Source organism: Oreochromis aureus, linkage group 23, assembly GCF_013358895.1.
Source record: "Oreochromis aureus strain Israel breed Guangdong linkage group 23, ZZ_aureus, whole genome shotgun sequence".
NCBI classification, from domain to species: Eukaryota; Metazoa; Chordata; class Actinopteri; order Cichliformes; family Cichlidae; genus Oreochromis; species Oreochromis aureus.
In genome coordinates, this window is record NC_052963.1 from 28077014 (window position 1) to 28099845 (window position 22832).

Here is a 22832-nt window from a genome sequence, read left to right on the forward strand (position 1 = left end):
ACCATTTTATAATTTAGTGAAAAGATTTTTGTTGTTGTTTTATTTTGCTGAAATAGAGGTTCCTGACAAAGTCAAAAAGCCTTGATGCAATAAACAAATTTATGTGATTCTTTTATGCATTTAAAATTTAAAACGGGTCAGTGCCGACCCTAACACAAGAGGAAGGGTAAATGCAGTACAACATAAAACTGTAGCTCTTTCTCTGTCAACTAGGTGGAGATGTGGGCTCAATTTCATCACCCACTGTGTTAAAAAAAAGGGGGTGATCAGCCTGATTCTCTGAGAAAAGATGCTGCAATTTACTTTGGTGAGAGACAGGCTTGTTTGAGTGTGTTTCAGAAACAGTTTTGATGTTAAACCTTATTTGGAGTGTACAAAGAAAAAGGGAGAAGCAGTGAGTGGGAGGAAATGCCTCTTCGTTGTCATCAGGGGAGAAAGATGCTGAAACAGAAGGGCAAGAGCAGCTGAAGACCCTGTTGTTGGTTCTCAAAGACAAACCACAGGTACAGTGGGCTCACCACATCTAGACAAATGGAAAATGGCAAAAGAGGTCACTTCAGAGAGGAGAAAGCTGTTTTAGCCTATGTGATGTCTGTTGGAGCGATGACAAGTATCAGAAAGCTGTAATATTTTAAACTATCAGTCATGCAAAGTTACTCTAGTAGAGTTCAAGAACAAAAATATGAAGGTGAAAGTGTGAAGTAATTCAAAACATGAAGCCAGTGACTGTTGGGGTGGTAAAACTATACTAAATTATACTTCAACAACATTCAGATCGAGGTTCAGCAAAAATGATAGAATAAGGCGCCAGATGATAGATGGAGGGGGTTTTTTTGTATTACCATGACTACTGCACAACTGAAAAGCAGTGGACTTCTTTTTGCAGGAATTGGCCATCAGAAGCGTGGATCCATGTGGATTATTAGGCCCTGCACAGTGTTAATGCAGAGTTATCAAGGTCAGCATTCTGTTGCTCGGCCTCACTTTTCATCTGGGCTTAATGGGCGTTTCGTGACAGCGCTGTCAGCTGAAGCTGTCTGGGAATTTTCCCCCGTGTAGTGAAACGGGCCTTAGGTTTAGCGCTCTCCGTCTCCGCTGCATGAGATCCCTTTCCCGCAGCACTGTTGACATTTTCAGGTTGTTGTTGTTGTGGGTTCAGCTGCTGCAGCATTTGGTCAGGGTCACGTCGAAGATGGTAGAGGGGAGAGCAGGAGTCCAGGTCAGCCTCGGCTTCCAGGGCCGGCAAAGCACCCTGTAATCAAGCATGAAGAGAAAAAACAAAACAAAAAACAAAAACAGATGAACAGGAAAATGATGTTGTGTTGGCTGTGTTACAAAGAGAGGGGAGAAACACCGGGGCAGGCCCTGTGTCAGCCTTCTCCCCCCCTTTTTTTTTCTCTTACGATATAATCAACTCATAGCCCACCAAGTTGACAGGACAACCCAGGTACATGTTTAAATTCTTAAGATCATGTTTAAACTCCCAAAAGAGAATTTCCTTCCTTCAGTAATCACTTGTGTTGTTCAATCAGCAGAAAACATCTCACAATTTGACTCTTTTCATCACTGGTTGGTCATACCAGTCTCTTTCTTTTCTTTCTTTTTTAAGTTGTTGTCCTGCAACCCAGAGAGTTTATTTGTTAGTAGTGGATAAACTTCACCATTTAACAACAGGTGTATTTTAAGTTTCCCTGCTTTACCCTTGCTGAAAAATCTTCACGTGTTCATGAGTGTAAGCTGCTTTTCATTGCGTGTGTGTGCATTTTTATGCAAGTTAATTTTGTGTGTGTTCAGTGAAGCTGCAGATCCAGCAAAGCTTCTCTCTGCCTTAGCTTTTTTCAAACAAGGCGTTTCTTTAAAAGGTGCCTTTCTCTCACATTTCTCCACTTGTGTGCATGTTTTTATTTCACCTTTTGTTGCGATGCTCTGGACGCCTTCCCAACCTCCACAAGTCCGTTGGCCCCAAATTTCAACCCAATTTTATGTGCTCTTAAAACTTTCATTTCTCCTCTAATTCTCTCCTCGCTGCTGTCTGTTCCACAGCTGCTGATTCTTGCTGGGTGTGGTTCCCATTATGTTAAACTATCAGTTTTGCTCCTGCCGCTGTGCTTGTGGTGGGCGGTTGATCCAGGTCCATAGCCACCTGTGTTAACACACTAAGAGATTTATTTAATATCATTTTCCTCACTGTTAAACAGACAAGCAGGCAACGTGCCCACCTTTACAGCGCAAACTGCACGCCAGTCTCACAACACATTCCTCTTTCTGCTTCTCAATAATTCTCCACTCTCCCTTTATTTCTCCTTTCTCTACGTCAGATTTAAAACCCAACATATTTCACACCACTACTCACCTCTTACCATTTTTTTTTTGTTTTTTGTTTTTTGTTTTTGTTTTTTACACCACCGAGTATTTTACCCAATTACGCCTGTCTAAATGTGGAATTTAATGTGGGCTGCAGCTCTAGTCTCAACGTAGAATGTTTTTAGTTTCTTGCTAGAGCCAGTTCCTATGTCACACTGGAATTCAGCCTCAACTTATGATGTTAGTATCTCGCGCCGAAAACCAGACACCGACAAAACCTAATGTGAAAATACGTGTAACTTAGCGAACAGATTAATTTAGAATTTCCAATATGCACACTTCGGTATTTATACAACAGGTGGTGCTCACCTTATTATTCTGTTGGACCGGTCCTCTGTTCGCCTCGCCTCATGATCTCACCACAGGCCAAATCTGCCTTCCTCAGCACACCAAAGATCCGGGTCACACGCCACCAAGTTGTTAAATCCTCAATTCTTTAATCTTTGGGCTGAAGGAAGGACAACACTCGGTGTATAAACGCTCAATCAATAATCTCTTTATTCCATACACTTCTCATTATTCCAAACAACACCTTTGAGCATTAACCATCCGGAGGGGAGATGAGCGCGGGAGGGTGTCCGCCTGATCTCGACGTGTCTGAGCGTTTCTCACATTCTTATAGCTTCAGCCCCCCTCCAAAGTCATAAAACCTAAGCATCCACATTCTATCTCTCTCTCAGTGAGCCTAAGTTATGACCTTGACTTTCTGTGCAGTATGTTCTGTTCTTTTCTAATCAGACAAATAAGGCCATGATTCTCTGAAAACAGTATTTCTTATAACTCAGCAGTATCATGCATCATAAAACAATACCATTCATTCACAATAAATCAGCAGTCTAATGTAATAAATCAGCAGACTAATAAATGTAATAGTCATCACCTTCTTCTAAGTCAGGAGAATAATGCAAACTAAAACGACATAATAATTTCACAATCTTTAATTAGGGGTATAACGTGACATAAGATAATATAATAATCTCACATAACTTAGTTACATTACTAGTTACTTCTATCAAAGGTAACTCAGTTACTTCAAGTTACTCGTTACTTTCAAAGTAACGAGTTACTAGGGAAAGTAACTTTGGTTTTACTCAGAATTCTCTTGTTAATGTGTTGCTTCCATAACTTTGCCAGTCTTCTAGCTTGCTTACTTGCCACAAGTGCACTGTGCCACCTACCAATAGAAAGGAAAAAATAATGTGCATATTTCCACGACAGAAATCCCACACCTGGACCGTCGTTGACTGCCACCATGATTCTAGCCTACGTCACAGCGTCATGTGCGCCTTTTACATCCAACACGAAAACTGCAGTCGTGGTGCTTTCGATTGTACTCAGAACTCAGAAATTCTGCCTTCCGAATAGGAAGATGTAGGTAACACCAGACTGCAGATGAGCTGCATACAGGGCTGGACTGGGACAAAAAATCGGCCCGGGCGTTTTGACTAGAAACCGGCCCACTATTATAGGAAAAATCATAAAGCCTTTGAATGAAAACAAACGCTGTTGTGACAGTGATGTACACTGTTTTGATGGTATATATGCATCAATTTATCAATCGTTTATTGTAAGATTCATATAATTATTTTTTAAAAGCTAGATATTTTAAATGAGAATAAGAAAGAAAAGTACTTCTTTGTGCCCCCCTCTCCCTGTTAATGCCCTACCTGGACCCCTCGCAAAACTTTGCTAGCGCCGCCCCTGCACAGTTACCAGCTGTCAGCTACTTAGAAAAGGATCCTGGTGTTATTTCTCAGAAACAGTTCATAACTTCCCTTCAACTCATTCATGTCATCTAAAAGGTAAACCTGTTTCTCCATCACCTGTTCAGCTCTCATGATTCAGTAAGGACATCTCCTGGTTTCATCTTCATGTTTCCCTCTTACCAGATAACCAAACTGATATCATGACCAGCAGCTTTTACAGCTGTGGCTCCAGCAAACATCAGCTCATACTAGAAATTAATATTAAATAAATTCTAACAACAGCTGATCAAGCTTAAACGTGCTGCTGTTGTTTAACGCGACCTCCGCTGGTTTCTTCTTTGTGGCGCAAAGTGGGCGATAAACAAACGAGAGAAAAGACGATCAGCTGATCATTGATCAGTTTCATGATTGAAGTAGAAAAAGGGGAGAGGGAGGGGGAGAGAATGAGAGGAGAAGAGGCAGCTGTGCAGCAAAGACACAGAATAACTCCAGCTTTGTGTCTTTTCCATTGTAGCTGAAGTTCGGGAGAAACTGTTCCTTTTCAGCTCAATACGAAACGCATAATGTTTTCTCTGAATACAAGACGATTCCGTTTTTTAGGGGGCGGTTGGCAACTAATAATTAACCTTATGAACAAAATAAAGTTCAACATCAGTAACATCATAGCACCCACCCAGCTATATAGAAACTCTGTCATGCTAGCTAGTACGCAGTACGAAAAAGGGAGCATAACGAAAATAAACTAGAAAGTGCATTTTCTGAAGAAACTGCACTGTGAATGCTTGAATCTGAATGTATGCACTGAAATGAATTAATTGCTGAATGTTAAGTTAAAAATTTTGAACGAGACGAAAAATACAGAATTTTCTCCTGAAAACAAAAATGCTGAACTGCTAAAACCTGAAATCCACACAGAAGACATTGGAAAATAGTTGAAAATGTTTTAAATGTAAGTTAGAAAAACCTAAGAAATGAGAAAAGAAAATTTAGTCAGAAAACATCTGAATGAATATTAAAAGTTCATATTCTTTGAATCACTGAATGACTAAAATGTGATCCCTCTACTTGGATCCACACTGTTTAAAAAGTTTACATCTCTGAGCTTTGAAAGACACGGTTTTGGAAAGAGAAGAACGATGGCGATGTTTTAAGGGTAAAATGATGGCTTTAGAGCAAACACTGTGGACACAGCAGCAGTTGAAAGAGAAGTGTTTAAGATGAATCTTGGCAGAGTGAGAGAGAGCTCGTTAAGCAGGCAGGTGTGAGCCTGGTTGCTATAGTGACTGCACCCAATGGCTCCATACACACGCACACAGACATGCACCTCACTTTTGCTGCTTAAAATGAACAGAACAGTCAGCCTCAAACAAATTGTTCCCAAATGAAAAGTACAAGTCGTATTGACAAAATTCTTTCACCGTGAGCAGCAACAATGTCTAGTCTACTTAATTCTCAGTTTTCATGCCTGTGGAGTTTATTATATGGACATAGTGACAGTGTAAAGACAGCCTGTACTTCTGATTTTCAAACGAACTTTCTGAGCCATTTTAACATTAGAGTCTATGGAAGAGTTGAAGGGAGGAGGCTGTGCATCGGTGACATTTATGAAAGAACCATAACACCTATTGCAATAATAAACACATTTGATGAAAGAGGACAGCGATGACTACGTTTTGAGGGTAAAATCATACCTGTAGAGCAAACGCTGTGGACACAGCAGCAGTTTAAAGAGAAGATTTCAAGATTAATTCCCCCCCTCCTCCTCTCACTCTACCAGTTGAGCTGTCTCACTCTAGCCCCAACATTCCGTCCCATACACACCCATTATAAACTCTGAAACGGCTGAAAAAAAGGATGAAACTTAAACTGGAACTGAAGAAAAAGTATAATAGATATTGAAAAGATAAATACAAGTTGAATAGTTGAATGTCTTGCCTTCGTTTTAAAGTTTGAATGGTGGCTCTATGTCAACGTATGTGGAAGTAGTTAGAGTTGAAAGAGGAGTGAGTTGAAGGAGAATTTGAAGGGTCTCCCCATTGAAATACATGGGAAATTTTTGTTGAAAAAAGTTGAATAATTTTAAAAATATAAATGTTAAAAATGAGAAAAGTAGAAGCAGTCATGTCCAAAAGAAGAGGAATCTAACGGTGTTTGAATGGTTTTTCAAAGTTGAACGGTTTTGACGGAGTTAGATGCCAAAAAACGTACGGAAAAGAAAATAATAAAGAGGTAGAAGAACAATACTGTGAATGCTTTTCAAGCATTCACAGTATTGTGAATGTATTGTGAATATAGTTAGTGTGAATGCTTGTGAATGCTTGGGAATGCTTTTTAAGCATTCACACTAACTATACCAAAACTTGGTTTATATGTGACCCAGATAGACTGCAGGTCATAACTTCTTACCTGAAGTTCAGTTCACCTGACACTTGGACCGGCGGCCACCTCGGGTCTCTGCTCCTCCTGCCTTCCCTTTCCCTCATCCACCTGCTGGCCTCCACCACTTGCTAATGTTACTGAATCTGTGGAAGCTCCGCAATATCCACCACATGAAGTAACGGATAACGACACTATCAAAATCCCAGTAACGATTAACGCATTCCTGATTTTGGCATAGTAACTAGTTACCGTGCTCGTTACCACAATAATAACGTAGCTACTGTAACGGGTTACTTAATAACGCGTTAGTCCCTACACTGGTGTGGGGGTGTTTAAGCAATGTGGCAGAAGCTCCCATTATGTAATATGTATTCGACACAAACAAAACCATGGAGGATGTCAAGGCGATGGTATACTGCCGCTCTGACTTTTCTTTTTGCCAGACTGAGGAAACCACGGTGTTGGTTTTTGTGTTGCCATTCCCCTCATTTCCAGGTTTCAAATATGGCAGTTTGGATTTTTGCAGTCTACTGATGTCACATTTTTAGATCAACTCAGCTTGCTTGGAACGCCTGCCAACTAGGTACTAAAAAAAGTATCTTGTATTACCACCTAATGGAAAACCCGAAAAACCAAGTTGACCTGAGAAGGTACTCAGAGGGAGAATTAGAGAACCTGAAGATGATTTCCCAAAACTTCAATCCATCATCCCTGTAGTAGAAGTTTGGTACATCTTTCAGCCCACGTTCTGCAATATCATCTGGGATACAGAGGGAGCTGTAGGTCAGGGAGGATTGTGATTACACCCTTTTCACCAGAAGCTGCATACTAGAGAACAGATACAACACATACAAGTGAGAAGCAAATACTGTACACAATACTAAAAAAGAAAATGTTGTGTAGGTTTTGGTCTGTTCAGTGTGTTGGTCTTTTCGTACCTTAGTCAAATCTCCCGTCTTAGATATTAGACGTTGCCGAGCTAAGACGTTGATCTGAAGTGTATAGCGAGTGTGAGGCATCAGAAGATGGCAGAAAGGGGGAAATTTATTAGTAAGAAAATTACTTTTTCCTTGCTTATTTGATGATTTCCATTCATGCAGTCATGTGAAAAAGAATGTTTAAACAGGTTTCTATGCAGTCTTGTGAAATTCTTACTACACTGTTACTGCTTCCATAAGAATTAAGAGGGCCAGTGGCAGCCAGTTGCTGCTGATGAAATGCACAAAGACAAGAGCTACGCCTCAGACTGCGGGTGTCAGGGTCCGTCTGTCTAGCATTCAGACTGGCTGTTTGTGAGTTCCTGATTTTTTTTTTCTCAGCTTGAGTTATTTTTATAATGTTCTTTGGACAAATGACACCAAGGTAAAGACGTTTGATATTTTGTCAAATGTGGTGCTGTGCATTGTCAGCAGAAACACCTTGTACTAACTGTTAAGCAGAGTGATGGAGAAGTGATGAGCCAGAGGAACTGGACACTACATTAGTGCTGCTGCATTGACTTTCCACTCTTTTCCTTTTAGAGAAATTGACTAGCACTAGTTTGTGCTATACTCGACTCCAAGGCAGAGCAGACTTAGACTGTTTAGCCTCAGTTACCTTGTACAGTGGATGCAGCATGGGCAGGTTATGCAGCAGTGAGACTGTAAAAACCTCAGCCAGCAGGTGTGTGCGTAGCAGGTGAACACTGACTTCATAGAAGTTGAAATCTGCACTTCTCACAAAGATTTTGGCCAACCACCAGTCATACTCAGAATCAGTAGGAAGGAAGATTGGGTTGTCCTTTGCTGGTTTCTGCTTTAGCTGAAGAAGAAGGAAGAAATGTGCTTTTAATTCATTGCATTTGATCTATTATCCTCATTATTTGATAAATAACCATATTTTGGTTTCTTATTTAGGTGGGTTTTGTCATGGTCCTGGGTCTTGACTCAGAGGGTTAAGTGTTTTTGTCTGTGTCCCGCTTCGGATGCATGGCATATGTCCATATGATAGTCAAACTCATCCCATACTGTTTAATATTGCATTGCTGATTGCTTTTTTAATGGCCAATTAAATTATGCAGTCACATTATAAATAGCTGCTATTTGAGCATCCCTCTCTTACTCACCTGTCGCCCTATACATCCAGGTCTTTGCTCATGTGACTTCCATAGCTGTCACAGGTAGGAGTCACATTTACGCCGCTGCTTCCTCAGTCTGTATTGGTTACACTGTAGCTGATTGATTCTGCTCATGCTGTTGTAGAAACTTGCTGTGGATGCTTATATTCTCAGAGGAAGGTGTGGTGTTTATCCCCTTGTTTCTGTAAGTGATGACGTATCAACCCTACTTCTGGGCCCAAGGTCTTACTGCATTCATTGAGGCTGCTGTCTTTAATGTGCTGTAACACTTTGTAGGCATTTTTCAGTACCTTTTCCTGGCAGGGAAATCGGGGACCCTCACATTGACTTCGACATCGACTTTTTTTGGGGGTCGGGGGCAAAAAAAACCTGATGCTCATCCTCCGACCTCACTGTGCTATTGTTTATATTTTCCTAACCATAGGTCTATAGGTAGCCTCCACGTAGTAAACCATTATATGCCAGCTAGCCCAATTTCAATAACACTACACACATTGCTGCTGTTTAGTTTCCTGCCGTGTGTTCTACTTCTTTTTAGAAATCCATTTGTGTTCTTTTTTGCTTTGCCTTTTATGTTTTTTTGCATCTTAAGAAAAAAGTGTGCCCTCTTGATGCATGCTAAATCATTCAGGTCTGAAAAAACATTTCATCACTCATCCAAGTGACTTCTTCAGTCACAGCTGACTGCAGGTTTCCCTTTGTCAACTTTGTCAAGCGTTAGTATTGTTGAGTGTTGACCTCACCTGAATAGCAATTGACATCAGCTTATTATCAGGGGTTTTCAGAAGCAGAATAAGAGGAGCCATCAGATACTGCTTCTTTCTGTTGATGGTGTTTGGTTGCACTCCATCCAAAAGCTTGTAGTCACACAGGAAGATGTTGCCCTTCTGTTTGGAATTCCAGAAAGCATTACTGATGATTTGATGCCAGGCATGCAGTTTGAATATTATAATTATGAAGCGAATGTACCAGTAAGATCAAGAGAAGAGAATTAAACAGTTACCATCATTTCATCTGCCAGACTTCCCCCACCATGGAGTGACACCATGTCACCGGTGACAGGAATGTTTTTTGGGAGTGCTTTACAGCATCGGATCAACATGGGGTTGACACCATTGAGAAACTGGTAGCCAAAAAAACAGTCTTCCTTCCAATGTTTATGAACAAAGTCTGGAAAAATAATATTTTTTACTTGATTTTGGAATACAAGAATCACCACCTAAAGAGTCTTGATGCCTGCAATATCATCCAGGTAAGTAAATCCCAAAAGGCTGATTCTGTTCATCTGGATGTTTTCAATGGGACAAACGTTTAACCACTCATCAACCTAACTTCTTCAGACTCAGCTGACCGCAAGTTTCCCCAACTTTATAAACAGTGCATTTGCACAAGGACTGAAACTAGCACCACCGAATGAACAACGGGCTGGGAGGTCAGTTCCTTGATCATAATCATTACTATGCAAATTGTCATGACCACTGAATGATTTGCACATCACTAGGGGTCGGCCTGATTGACCTGTATGCAGCCCCATACAAAACAAAGTGTGAATGTCTGTGTATTCTGACATGTTTCTACCAGAACCACCATTAACTTCGTCTTCTACAATTTGTGCTGAATAAGTTGTTGGATTTGACCATATGGGCCACCCTTTGCTCCACATGTCATCATTGAACCTTGGCTGCCCATGACCCTGTCACTGGGTCATCAGGGACAATTAATTCACTAGCGGGGATCACATCCTCATTTAGGTTTGACAGCGTAGATAATGGCAGTTGGCTTTAGCATGAATTCAGGTTGGGGTTTGTGGAAGGCCTCAGATGGGACTGGCATTGGCTCCCAAGCCGGGCATATCCCCATGTAGTAATGAAAAGTGAATGACTTGGAAAAAAGGAGGGAGGATGGGGAGTGAAAACGGGAACAATCAGTTTGTAGCGAAGTTGGGAGAGCAATATATAGACAGAGAACAGGAAGGGGCATGTATGAAGGTGTTGTCCCACTCATGAAATTCAGATAAACTATTTTCAATTTGCAATGTAACTACAAAAGTTTTTGGTTTTTTAAAATTTGAATCAGGAATTACAGTAGATGAATGTGTTTTTATCTAGTGTTAGTGTCGCTCAAACTGGCAGTTATTAGCCAACCTGAGAAGCAATGAGGAAACTGTCATTCATCTGTTTATCAATTAATCAGAGTTCAACATTCAGGTCATAGTAACTGAACTGGATCACATCCAATGAATTTCATTTTTGTTTTCTTTTTCCAGTGAGCCATTCATTTCTCTGCTGCTCAAACTTTCTACTATATGTCCCAGTCACTGGCTCTCGGCAGACTCAATGAATGGTCATAGTTAGATTACTTTCTAAATATACTTACAGTATTTGCTGAGCTTTCTGTAGAGCTCGATTATGTGTTGAGCTCTACAGGAAAGCTGTTGCTGTTGGCTTGGGTGAATGATTTCATCTCACCAACAACCACCCACAGATTTCACCAAGACTTGGCAAGTAAATCAAGTTGTGTAATAATACGAAATGTTGTGTAATGTTAAATTAGAACATTTTCCATTTAAATAAACTGACAAAGAAAGCAAGTGTGATCACAAACAGACCAAAAAGTCAGAATATGCTGCATAAAATCAAATACGTCTGTTAGGATCTGCAGGATAAATGTAATCTGTTTAAATACATGACTATAAACGGAGGACCAAAATCTCAGAATTTCAATCTCTGAATAGTTTTAGTGACTCAGTTTCACGGTGAGTTATTAAATGGTTGTGAAGGTCTTATATTTGCTCCATTTATTAACTCTGTCCTGTCACATGCCCATGTCAGTGTGCGTAAGAATGTTCTTTGTTCTGAAGGCACGTTTTACAGCCTTTGTCAGATCCATCTTTACACACTGTGCAAAAACCTCAACAGCTCATCTCTTTGCAGTATAAAGGCACAGTGGTGGATTCATTACACTTCCCTCTTTAGATGACCATTAAAGATTAACAGCTGTGTGTGTGTGACCTCTGTCCTCTTAAAATGAATGAAGGTGTTGAGATCAAGAAACTGAACGTTATGCAGCCAAAAACGTTCTACAAGTTCTTCCTGTATGACTTGACATAAAGAGGCAGTAAGGCGATTGGAGAATCACCAATATTCATTGAGTCTGTACTAATACTCACTGAGTAAGTAAAGAACAAAAGAGAAAGTCAATACACAGATGAGAAAAAGGAAATTACAGACGATGAAAGAAATTATAGGATTTCATCTGGATGCTAAGGACTAACAAACTAGCAGGTGCCTGTGTCTGTGAGATGCACCAATAAAATCTATGAATGGTTGATGATCCAGCTAGCTCCCGTTAGCTGATAACTTTGAACTTGGAAAAAAATCGAAAGAACAACAATAGCCATAAATCTGCCATTAAATGTATTTCAAATGGCTTTCTGTAAGGATCCAGTCATAATAGAAATCAGAAACAATGTTAAAACTATGCTTTAAGCTCTGAATTTAATGTTTAAAACACCTGATCACATCATGGCAGTTACACAGTATTTTGAAACAACATATTAGATGTGCTCCACGCTTGCCATTCATGGCCACTTCACTTTTCTTTTCTCGACCATTTTTGCTTATGGAATGAAACTTCCCAAGGCTCTAGATTTTTTTCAGATGTTTTATTTTTAACTTCAGCTCCTTAAATATATCAATAATATACACTATACATCAAATTGTTCCTCTTGGCTCCACTTTTGGCCAATTGAAACACATTATAATGACATTTTGAATTCCTTGATATTTCCTAAATCGTGCAATTTAGGTAAAATTGCTTTCATTCTAAAGTCAACATGAAAATTGCAGTTTTTAATGTTGGGGGTTTTTTTGGTGTTTTTTTTGTTTTGTTTTTTTTAACAAATTACATAATTTACCTATTTTTGGCCAAACAAGCAATTTCATGTAATATTCTTTGTTTCGAATAGGGGCATATGATGGCTTACTGCACTCCAGTGGACCAAAAGAATGACACAGTTTTGACATAGGTTTGATCTTAAGGATGTCAGATAATAGTTTGCGTTTGTGCATGACATTGCAGCACAAATATGTATTTGCAAGACATGAAATAAATTACGACACATCAAATATTACATAGGCAGTTCCCTGCATTAGCAGCCTGAGATCTACTTTTAGCTGCTGTGCACCTATACAAACCTGCACGGGAGGCCAAGGTGTGAGGATTGGAGAGGTACAGATGAAGTGGAGATGTGAGCCTACACCAGAATAACAACATGTCACATGTTATATAACAAGACTGGAAGTTCCTAGGAAGTTAGAAAAGGGAAACGGGTTGAGAGTCCAAATGACAGAGGAACTCCAAGGACACAGTGACAACGTCTTTATTGCATTCACCTTGGGAGATAAACTCATCAGATGAAATCTGGCTATGGTTGGCACAATCAGGGGGAACAACCCAGAGCTACCTCCCCAGCTCCTCCAGTTGCAACAGAGGAAGATTTTGTTGTCTGTCTTTGCCTTCACCAAAACTACCGGAGGAATGTGCTTCTTTTGAGCACAACACACAGGGAACCATCAGTCAGTGATGGGGAATAGAGGAAGCTTGGAAGCAAGAAGCAATCCTGGACTACAATAGCCACAAACACAGTTTGGATAACCTAGACAAGTTGTTGAAGGAAAACTAATTGATGGCTGCTGGCTATTTTCTCCAGTCTCCTGGATGCCTTGAAATACAATGCGTTTGTCTCGTGGAAACCATGTCACAGGAGTTGGAGTCCTCTAGAACCTACAAATGAAGAGTGATCCTGGAAGAGCTGGGGCACATGCTTGTGACCTCAAGAATTTGCAAGACGACCTTGTCCCTGATGCTCATCAGCCACTTCTGCCATTGATCTCAAGATACAGTAGTCTGAACCAGAGTGTGACCCACACCCCACCAACAAAATGAGAAGAATGTGCAAAAGTCACACCTGCAGGACTAGAACAGAAAATCACTTGCTAAAGAAAATCCAGTTGCACTGCAAATATGGTAATGATAATTTAGAAATAAAAAACATTGAATTAGAAGGTAGAAGAATGTAAGTGTAGGCTTTGCACATGCATGAGTGTGAATCTGCATGTATACTACCAGAACTGCCAGCTTTGCTCATTCATGTAACCCTCGACTCTGTCTCCTCCTAGTGGGTGTGTTTTAAGGTGAGGGGGTTTTTTTTGTTTGTTTTTTTTTTTGTCTGTGATTCTGTTGATTTTCTGGTGTCATTGGGATCATTCTCCTGTTGCCTGACCCAGTTTCAGCCAAGCTTGATATTTACCTCAAGAATACAATGGTATGCAAAGGAATTCGTAGTCGACTTACTGACTGACTGCAAGATGCAGCAAATTGCCAAAGTGTTTTCTTTTAGAGAGGGTAATTAGTTAATTTACAGAATTCTGTAAAACATTGTTTTTTCAGAAAGCATACAACATGACCTGTTTTAGGATGTGAAAAGCCTCAAAGCAGTGAAAGTTACCATGTGGTTCCCTCACCATTGATTATAAAGACAAAAATAATTGCTTAACTGCACATTAATCTTTATTTAATATCTTTATTGACTTATAACAACTTTTAAGTTATTTATAGTCTGGCATTTATCGACATGCCACACAACTACATTAGGAAAGTAATACATACAACAAGAAATATATTATATAATATATTACCGTATATATTATGTGAGATTTTTCTGTTTACATTCATTTATTAAAGCATATAATCTAACAGTATGAAACTATTTCCATCACTATTTCTCACCTTTTCAATGTACTGACTATATTAACTGTTATCTTTGTAACATACATCATGAATGAAAGTAAGATTACTCAAACAAACTCAACAGCTTTTGACTGGCAGTGTTTGTCATGTTCCCATTCTTCTTGGAATTTCTAATTTTGGACTAACTGATAAACCTGAATAAAGGTTTGTTTGTGTTTAATCCTTCTTGTCTGTGGAGTCTGCTTTGGATTATTTTTCCTGTTTACTTTCACACACATGTATCTAAGTGTCATAAGAAGAAAAGTCAAGTACAGATATATCAAATTTTTACTTAAGTACGGTACTTAATTAAATGTTGAACAGAGAAAGTTCCTTTTCTGCCGGCAGTTTCTTATGCCGTAGGCTGCAGTACCATTCTTCTTGAGGACGCCACAGAGGCCCTCGGTTGGGCATTTTGGGATATCCTCATATTGCACTTGTTCTCCACCCACCCACAGCCACTCACCAGCCAGGTTACACAGGCCTGTCCACACCTGCCAACAGTAAACAAAGAGAAACAAACAAAGTCACAGTAAGTACAGTTATGAGTATCTCACCAACACAAACGCATGCAGAAAACTGCTCGACCTCATCAGTGGTAGCGTTTTGTGCAATCTGTGCAGAATGCTCTGTTTTGGGTCCCGTTTCATTAGTTAGACTGTTTTCAGCAGTGTTCCTACCTATGGTCTACTCCCTCGTTTGCCTTGTGCTTTTAATGTCTGCATCTTCCTCTGCTGGTTCTTCAGAAATTACAACCTCTAAACGCTTCCTGTAGGTTCCAATGAGAGTCTGGATTGTGGTTGAAGGTATTTTGGACCATTCCTCTTTACAAAACAGCTAGTTCATTCAGGTTTGATGGCTTCCGAGCATGGACAGCTCTCTTTAACTCACACCACAGATTTTCAATAATATTCAGGTCTGTGGACTGAGATGGCCATTCCAGAACGTTGTACTTGTTCCTCTGCATGAATGCCTTAGTGGATTCTGAGCAGTGTTTCAGGTCGTTGTCTTGTTGAAAGATCCAGCCCCGGCGCAACTTCAGCTTTGTCACTGATTCCTGGACATTGGTCTCCAGAATCTGCTGATACTGAGTGGAATCCATGTGTCCCTCAACTTTGACAAGATTCCCAGTCCCTGCACTGGCCACACAGCCCCACAGCATGATGGAACCACCACCATATTTTACTGTAGGTAGCAGGTGTTTTTCTTGGAATGCTGTGTTCTTTTTCCTCCATGCATGACGCCCCTTGTTATGCCAATAAAATGACAACAGTGCCAAAATTTATGCACCTGCCTGATTTTGTTTAAACAATTATTGCACACTTTCTGTAAATCCAATAAACTTCATTTCACTTCTCAAATATCACTGTGTGTGTCATCTATATGATATATTTAACTGACATTTTTTATCGTAACAACCAACGATTTATACAGGAAAATAATGACTATTGACAAGGTTGCCCAAACTTTTGCATCCCACTGTATAAAATAACATCTACCTGAGTTTTTTCTTTGAAAGAAGCCCCTCGTGTCCATTGTTGTATTCATCAGTTCATAGCTGAAACCGATTGAGAGTGCTTTGTTTAGCCGTGGAGGGTAACAACTCAAAATATGAAATAAACACACATGTAAGCTAAAAAAACAGCATTGTTGTTCGGCTTTTCATTTCGCCATTTGTTGATTCACTCGTAGAGCAAGTAACGTAATATGGGCCAAGTGATCAGTTTGATATTAATCTTTTGCGATACACCGTCATATTTACATTATTTGCACAGTAAGAATGATTTGTTTTGGTACCTGGTCAAACTTAAGCTCTCCTCTGTCCGCCGATGGTTGACTCCAAATCTCCCGACCACTATGTCGATCTGAGAAAGCAAGACCGAGACAGTGAGACCAAGACAAGACCGAGGGATCCAAGACCAAGACCAAAGTCCGTCGAGACCAAGACAAGACCTAGACCACGTAAGACCGGTCTCGAGACCAATACCGGTCTCGAGACATCCAACTCCACTATAGATAGATAGATGACAGGATATTAAGACTTTACACTGTGACTGCAGTGTAGGTGGTTTCTAGTCTTAGTCAAAGAGAAGCGTATGTCACAGGGTAGAGACAGGAGACTGTCTGCTTTCATGCAGTGGGAAAGTCCCTCTTTATACACATCCCAGCTGGGAAAAAAGGAAACAAAGAAGCAGAAGAGCAGAGGGGTAGGAGATTGGGATGGTCCTTTTTTACAAACAGTTTGTATGAACAAATCTGTCCATGTGTATTATTGTCTCATGCACTAATTTGTAATTCATCAACAATTTCTTGCCTAAACTTGTTTATACTTTAGTAGTAAGTAAATTTCTAATTTACTTATAAAGTATGTCTCAGAGCATGCACTAAAACAAACTTAAAACTTACTACTACTAATCATAACAATAAAAATTATTAATATTACTATAATATTTACAACAATAGTAGTAATAGTAATAGTCTCTCACAGCAATTCATATTCAGGATATCTGAGCCTGAGTTTTTGAACTTCCTCCTTAGAGTATAATGTTTCACTTTCTACAATGAGCCTTAGTAGGATAGTTAGTGTTAGCTAACATTAACCAAAAGAAAGACAGCCGAGTTTCGGATTTGATCCATAAACCAAAATGATCCCTCCATTATTCAAATGTCTTTGAGTCCAACTGCCTAGTCTTCTGTCTTGGTTCTATATAATCAGTGTTCGGCAAATTTCCACAAACCTGTCCCCTCTCTGAAGCGGTGGACGTCTATGTCAATGATCCAGTGGTACACAGGGAGGTGTCTCCTTCAGGGGAGCTTGCTTCCACTTTGGCAGGATACTAACAATCTTTGTGAAACTTTTTCTGTTTGTCTAACTCTATGAGCACCAGCTTTCCAAAGGAGGTTGGACATGATATGGTAAAGTGTGACACCTGAAATAATGACAGAAAAGCTCTGAAAATACAGCGAGAAATTTCAAATGTGTATGATAATCACAATACAGTTACTGCAGAGGTGAGCACAGTTTAGAAATGGAGTTGGGTCTCAGACTCACTGCGCCTCTGTAAAAAGATGGTGCAGCTTTTTAAGATGTCTACGTTTGCTCTCTCCAGCTGTGTCAAACCGCTTTATGTAGACGTTGTTAAAAGTGGTGGCAAAGGCTAGATTGCCAGTGAAAATCAAAAAAATCCTGATGAATAAAGAATGATATTAACCCAAAGATATCATGAGAAATCATTTCAAATTCCAGTAGCATTTCTACTACAGTAATAATGTGGTAATACTGGAATAATAAGGTGGAAACAAGATGCTAATGGTAATAACCATAAACCAATAACCTTAAAAATGTTTCTCAGTATTGTTTACTAGATAAAACAAAATGTATATTCAACCTTGTGATACATGAACAAGCAATGGTAATAAGCCCAAAACCATGTAATGTTCCTGACACAGGGTCACAGGTTGGCTTAGTTTCTCTTTGCTACAGATTGTTCTTCTTACAGGCTCTGTCCTCCCATGTGGATGGAGCCTGGGGTTTTTTGCTCTTCAGCTGGACATGCCTGACTGTTATCTCATTCATCAGAGCCAGTATGAAAGAACCAGCCAAACCATCCAGTTTGTGCCAGCCTGTCAGCCTCTCATAGGTGGTGACAGAGCACTTATGTGTTTTTATTTGTTTCCAGTTTTCCTCCTGCTGGATGAAAAAAATGAAGGAACACTAAAAACTGCACATGAACAATATTTATTATTCAATGCAGTTCAGCTCACAAAAGAGGAGTCTCAGCAAAAGAATGAAATCAGTGTATGATTTTAGTTTTAAACTTGAGAAAATGTTAATCTAGAGACCTATGCGATCATCCAACCATGATCCACGTTCCCTGATATTCCTTTAGGTTTTGCTTTGTTTCTGAAAAATACTCCTTCCTGTCACATTTACAGTTTGAAATAAGCATTTCAAATCATTGAACTGTTATTTGACCTCTATATATTATGTTCACATTGATATGAGTAGTGCAAAGATACTTTTTTCATATCACTGTTACTAAAGGCCACCAGATTGTGATACTTAGGACCTACAGTCCTTCAGAAGTTTCTGCTGGAAAAGGTTTCCTTTCTTTTTATCTGCAAAACCTTTCCTGCTGAGTTTATGGTCTTAGTCACTCATTTAGACTTAGTACTCAGTAAGAAATCAAATCTAATTTTTAAATCTGTTCATACCATGTATCAAAATGGAGGATCATGGATTCACAGTCAGATCTGCAAACCCTTTTTACAGCTTTGTTTTTTATTTATAACTTTTTCTGAGAGGGAAACTATCCAGGATAGAAATGTAACTTACAGAAGAAGTAGGTGCAAATTCTGGGTTTCAAAGCCTGTTCGGGCTGTAGATCAGAGAAAACACAATAACTAATGCACAGGATCAAGCACACAAAACAAACAGCCTTCACTTTTTAAACAGAATATGACAGAATGAGAACACAGTTTGAAATGAACATCTATATATATTTAAACATTAAAGCATCAAAACATCACACATATACATAAACATAAAACAATGTTAAGTAGATTATTAGAGTTTTAGACTGACCTGTTTCTTACTTGCACTTATTTTTATCATTCAACTGATCAACTGAATGTTGACCTTTCTCCCTCCGTCTTTTTTCTCTGGTCAGCCACCTCACCAAGCAAGATGTTCAGTGTTAACTCTAAAGACTCACTTACACTTTGCCTGCCTGTACATGAGAAATACAGCATGATAAAGGCACAGAGATGAGCAGAGAGAGAGATAAAGCAGTAGAGAGAGAGAGTGACAGAGCATAGACTAGCAGTCAAAAGTATGGACACACCTTCTCATTGAATGTTTTTCTTACTTTTTATGACTATTTATATTGTAGATTCTCACTGAACGTATCAAAACTATGAATGAACGCATATGGAATCATGTAGTAAACAAAAGCGTGTGAAATACCTCAAAACATGTTTTATATTTAAGATTCTTCACGAAAACCTCCCTTTGCTTTGATTACTCCTTTACACATTCTTGGCATTCTCTCAATGACCTTCATAAGGTCGTCACTTGAAATGGTTTTCCAACAATCTCAAGTGGAACCAAAGATCTGGACTCATCAAACCATGCACAGATTTCCATGGGTCTAATTTCCATTACTTGTGTTTCTTGGCCCAAAAAAATGCTTTTTGGGGACACATTCAAAGTTTTAGCAAATTTTTGGACCAACTGACCTAGTTCTTATAAGTAATGATGGACTGTTGTTTGTCTTTACTTAGCTGATTGGTTCTTGCATATTATGAATTCTAACCGTTGTCAAATAGGGCTGGCAGCTGTGTACCAACCCGACATCTCCATAACACAACTGATGGTCCCAACACCATTAAGAAAATTCCACAAATGACCCCTGACAAGGAACACCTGTGATATGAAAACCATTTCAGGTGACTACATCATGGAGCTCACTGAGAGAAGGCCAAGGGTTTGCAGCGCTGTCAACAAAGCAAAGGGTGGCTACTTTCAGGAATCTAAAATATAAAACGTATTTATCAGTTTTTTCTTTGCTACAGAATTCCAAACATCTTGCTTCATATTTGATGTCTTCAGTTTGTATCTACAATGAAGAAAGTAGTAAAAATAAAGAAATAAGAAGGTAGAAGAATATTAGCGCCGGCTTTGCACGTCCATGAGCGTGAATGTGCACGTGTACTACCCTCCAGAACTACCAGCTTTGCTCGTTCATTTAACCCTCAGCCCTGTCTCCTCCTAGTGGGTGTGTTTTAAGCTGAGTTGATTTTTTTTTTCTGTCATTCTGTTGATTTTCTGATGTCATTAAGCTCGTTCTCCTGTTGCCTGACCCAGTTTCAGCCAAGCTTTATATTTACCTCAAGAAGACTTTGGTATGCAGAGGAATTCATAGTCGAATTAATGACTGCAAGATGCAGCAAACTGCAAAAACTTCTTCTTTTAGCGGTGGTCCCAATTCCAGATAATCAGTTAGTCAGGAGAATTTGATTACCTGGCTTTCCCTCTTAATTCCTGTGTACGTAGTTAGAATGTACTTCTCGAATTCTTTTTTTTTTTTTTTGCCTGTCCCGTTTGGCTCTTTTGCCATCAGAATTATTGTCTAAAGGTGAAGAAAGATGCCCAACGGATTTACTTTACCAAATGGACCATCCCAGCCTTCCCATAATGGTCTATTTGATTCACCTTTTATTGTTTATTTTATTTTCACTTGCTGAATACGGGACAAACTTGACTGGGGGAAAGAAAGGGGAGAAAGAAAGAGGGAAAGAAAAACAGCCGGGAAGAGGGACGGGGATAAAGGGCAAAAAACAAAAACCAACAGAATAAGCAGACAAAAAATACATATATCGATCACCTGTTGAGAAAGAAAAAAGAAAACAAGCAGAAGAAAATGAGAGTAATAGAATAAACAACATCACGATGATCTATGGGAATATGACTGTAAATACTAAATATTAAACATTATTGTGCAGCACGTAAGATCGACAGCGCACAGTGTGCTTTAAGGTAGGAGCCAAAAAGGGTGTCGTTTGTGTGTGTGATCACCTGTGTGTACACCTGTGAGCATGGACGCGCTTGTTTTTAAAAGGTTCCTTCATGTAATGATCTGCTAGAGGGTGTGGGGGGGCCACTCCCCCGTCCTCCAGGGCATGAAGCAGGTATGGAGGAGATCAAAACTCCAGACATCCAGAGGCCCCCAGAACACAAGAGACCAAGTAAGACCAACAGAGGGCAGCAGCGCACTATCCCAGAAAGAGCTGAGGAGAGTCCCAGATGAGGGGTCACTCAGCAGCCGCGGAGCAGAAGCCAGGGGGTTGCAGTGGCGTGCCCGTGAGCTCCGCCCGGCAGCCAGCTGTGCCTGAGTGACCGAGCCCCAGGCCGAGAGGCCGAGGGCACCCCACCCCCGAAGTGGCCCGAGCGAGCCCCAGGCTCCAGGCCCCGATAAGCAGCCACCAAGGAGTGAGCCGATGTGTACCTGGACGCCCATCCCGGGACACAAAGAACCATCAACGCACCGATGTCTGAGGGCATCCGCCACCGGCAGGGGAAGTGGTGGGGGGAGATAGGCCTCCAAACCTTGGGGGGCCTGAGATGTCCCCAGAGAGGTGGCGTCTGATACCCAACCTGACATATAGACACAGACATACAGGCACACACAGATACAAACATCCATTCCCACCCTCATGCTCTCATAAGCAATTACTCCACACTCAACCAACGTGGAGACAGACATAAAGAGACGCTGTACACACAATCACACTCCCCAAGCGTACTCTAAGAACCGGGTCTGGGTACCCTTGCCCCTGGAGGGGGAAACTGCACCCAGACCCAGGTGGTGTTACCTTTTTCCCTGCGGTGGGGAGAAGCAGACCGCCCCGACTCCGCAGCAGCAGGGAGGCCCCACATTCCAGACCCCAGTCGGACAGCCAACTCCTCCTCCTAGCCCCTCCGCTCCAGCAGGCCGCAGAGAACGGTGGTGTGAGAAGACTCCAAACCTCCCTCCACCCGCTCATATGTAGTGTTGATGTATGTTTGTTCTAAGGTGCATTTAAAACCCAGGAGGGCATGGAGCTACCTGCCAGAGAGCAGCAGGTAAGCGCATAGCCCCTCCTGCTAGCCCTCAATGCCTACGTGTATTTAAAATTGGGAGGTGGGCAACGACGCCAGGGGTGAGGTGTACACCCTGATGGTAATTTGGAGTCCGTGTTGCGTGCCCACCCCCAAGATCCTATATGTATGTGTTATGAGAGTGTGAGTAATGTGAATGTCTAAGTTGTGAGATAAAATTAAGGCACAGGCAGCCAGAAGGGGACAGAGGGGGGGGATGCCTCCTCTGCACCCTGGTGACACACCCTTACCCCAATGCCCAGCATGTGTGGGTTGGCTAAGAAGTAGTGCTGAAAGTTAGGTAGTTCTAATCCTCCTTTATCCTTGTTCTTTTGTAGTGTTTTTAAGCTTATACGTGGGGGCTTATTTTTCCAAAGGAACTTGGACATGTATGAATCTAGAGATCTGAACCAATCTTGTGGCGATTTAGTTGGGATCATTGAGAATAAATAATTTATTTTTGGTAAGACCATCATTTTTATAGCGGCAACCCTTCCCATGAGTGATATGGGTAGACATTTCCACCTAGCCAGATCACCTTCTACTATCTTTAAAAGTGGGATATGGTTTAATTTAGTTAGATCTGCAAGCTTGGGAAAAACATTAATACCTAAATATTTTATATTTCCCGATTGCAGTGGAGTACAAGAGGATTTATGGAAGGAGCAATTAATCGGAAGGACTGTAGATTTTGACCAGTTAATTGAGTAATCTGATATTCTTGCAAAAGAGTTTATCAATTCAATCACCCCAGAGATATTGGTTTGTGAATTTTGGAGAAAGAGTAACACATCATCCGCATAAAGGCTGATTTTATGTTCCACGTTCTTGCATTTTA

At 40.4% G+C, this 22832-nt stretch overlaps 1 pseudogene; it reads right to left on the reverse strand.

The window, feature by feature from the left end:
* Window positions 1-7054: 7054 nt before the first annotated feature.
* On the reverse strand, window positions 7055-14769 carry LOC120436297 (annotated as a pseudogene).
* Window positions 14770-22832: the final 8063 nt, after the last annotated feature.